Source organism: Mus musculus, chromosome 6, assembly GCF_000001635.26.
Source record: "Mus musculus strain C57BL/6J chromosome 6, GRCm38.p6 C57BL/6J".
In the NCBI taxonomy this organism is placed as follows: Eukaryota; Metazoa; Chordata; class Mammalia; order Rodentia; family Muridae; genus Mus; species Mus musculus.
This window is the reverse complement of record NC_000072.6, coordinates 29,232,953-29,235,572: the sequence shown is the minus strand read 5'-3', so window position 1 is coordinate 29,235,572 and position 2,620 is coordinate 29,232,953. Positions and strand designations below refer to the sequence as shown.

The 2,620-nt window shown below is 52.4% G+C and overlaps 1 non-coding gene across 1 annotated transcript; it reads right to left on the bottom strand.

The window, feature by feature from the left end:
• Positions 1-1,008: 1,008 nt before the first annotated feature.
• Positions 1,009-1,139, bottom strand: Gm26021. The gene has a single exon (XR_003956628.1). It is a non-coding gene; the product is annotated as a small nucleolar RNA SNORA17 (small nucleolar RNA).
• Between the last annotated feature and the right edge of the window lie 1,481 nt (positions 1,140-2,620).

Genomic DNA, 2,620 nt, shown 5'->3' with positions numbered 1-2,620 from the left:
AGATCCTGTATTGGATCTGTAGGACCAGCCCCTTCCTGCACTCCAGCAGTTCATCTATGGGGTAGGTGCTGGGATGGGCCAATGCAAAGCCCTGGATCTGGGCCTAAGAGGTACCAGAGCTGGGCAGCCCACTGGCTCTCCCATTCTCACGCCCTTGGGGCTGGCTCACTGGCTCCTCTCTCCCCATGAACAGGCAAGGTGCTGGGCCCCATCTCCTGAGTACCGTAGCTGGCTAGGGCTCGGGTCAGCTCTCCCACAATGCCCAGGCGAGGGATGTGGCCAGTTCTGCACGGCCCTCAGATATCAATGTGTTCCCGGGGCAGCAGCCCAGACCAGGGACATCTGCCTGGCTTTTGGTGGTGACAAACCCATGTTGCTGAGGGCCTCAGACCTAGATGTAGCTCCTGGTGGTGACAGCACAGGTTAGGATCCCATCCTGGTCCAGGTGGCATCCTTGGCTACTCACATCAGGCTGTCCCTCACTACCCTCGAGTCTCCAGCTCTGCCCCTCTTCATTGTGCCTACATGCTTCTAATTCTCTTACTCTTCCATTTCTTCATCACTCACTTGCTCCTCTTAGTGGCACCCAGAGTCTCTGAGCATCTGGGGTCATCTCAGGAGTGGTTTCAGGAGTGCTAGTTTCCACTTGTGCATTATGGCACCAGGCGGGGGTCATCTTGGGCTTGGTCTGTCCTCCCAAGCCTGCATGGCACTGGACTGGTGGTCATCTCATGCTACCTCCATGTCTGGGTTAGTCTGGTGGCCATCTCAGGCTGGCTCCTTGCCTGACCCACCCAAATGGCCCCTTGCAAGGGTCCTCTGTCCCAGGCTTACCTGGGGACCCTCTGGTCCCAGGTAGAGTTCTTCTAGTCTCTGGCTTGTTCCCTGTCCTGGAAGTCTATACAGGCCTGTCTGGAACAGGACTGGTGTTCATCTCAGGTGAGTTCCCTGTGCATGCAGGACCTTGGCGCTGGACTGGTGGTAGTCTTGGGCTTGCCTTTTACAGGGAATGTTAGGTTACTAATCGAATCATTCAGATGCTCATAGGTCAGAACAGAGTGTTAACTTCTCTCCTCCTGCTGCCACCTACCGATGCACATGTGACACAGCAGCCACACCTGCAACACTCTGGAGGCAGGGGTGAAGCTGCTTTCAAAGCACACCCTCCCTCCCCCGTCATAACATCTATCTGAATGGCAAAGATCAAATGACCAACCTAACTCTGTGAAATGGCTGGAAACAGGCAGAGCTGCTGGAACGGGACACTCGGGAGCTTCCTGTACGACTCTGGGAAGCACGTTAACACTTTTCTATAAGATCAACCATTGGTTTATCACGTCCCTCATCAATTCCTCTCTGATCTAAGAGAAATGATCACTTCATTCATACAGGAATCTATATTTGAGTGAATAGAGCATCTCTATCCATAACTGTCTCACATTAGAAGCAAACCAAATGTCCTGGTGATGAGAGAATGTGAGAGAATGGATAACCAATGGTACATCTGTACACTGGATGCTACTCAACAAGAATGAGCAGGTGTGTCAGAAAGTGTGAGTGAGCGTGCACACACACACATACACACACACACACACACACACACACACACTCCCAGCTCCCAGGTCAAGTAGCTAACAACCATCTGTCACTCCAGGTCTGGGGGCGGGGCTGCACATCTGCACATATTTCTGTGACACACACACACACACACACACACAGAAAGACAGAATTTTTAAAACCCAGCCAATCCTGGTGCCACACGCCATTAATCCCAGCCCTCAGGAGGCAGAGGCAGAGGCAGAGGCAGAGGCAGAGGCAGAGGCAGAGGCAGAGGCAGAGGCAGAGGCAGAGGCAGAGGCAGAGGCAGAGGCAGAGGCAGAGGCAGAGGCAGAGGCAGAGGCAGAGGCAGAGGCAGAGGCAGAGAGGCAGAGGCAGAGGCAGAGGCAGAGGCAGAGGCAGAGGCAGAGGCAGAGGCAGAGGCAGAGGCAGAGGCAGAGGCAGAGGCAGAGGCAGAGGCAGAGGCAGAGGCAGAGGCAGAGGCAGAGGCAGAGGCAGAGGCAGAGGCAGAGGCAGAGGCAGAGGCAGAGGCAGAGGCAGGTGGAACTCTGACTTTGAGACCAGCCTGGTTTATATAATGAGTTTCAGGACAGCCAGGACTTCATAGAGAGAAAGACCTTGTCTCAGAAAGCAAGCAAACAAACAATAACAAAAACCTTTCCTTGCCTGGGTATGGTGGCTCAGACACATAACCCAACGGTTGGGAGACCCAGGCAAGAGAACTGCCTTGCCTCCAGGGATATGAAATGAAACCATGGATTTTTTATTTTTTGGTTTTTCTGCTGTTGGTTGTTGTTGTTGTTGTTTATTGGTGTTTAAATCCTTTCTCAGTTTCTTTATCTATAAAATGACTATGCCTTCTTCATCATAGCTGCTGGGTGGATGGACTATGCCCATTGGATTCTGGGTGAATGGTTAGCCACCTCCCTGGATTCCCGGTCTGGTCTCATTGCTCTACATGGCCCCAGAATACCCTTTTATTTTGTTGAGTCTCACATCTCCCCTCAAAACTGAGAACTGTCAATTAGATTAACTCAGATACTTCCTGCTCTGACAACCTTAA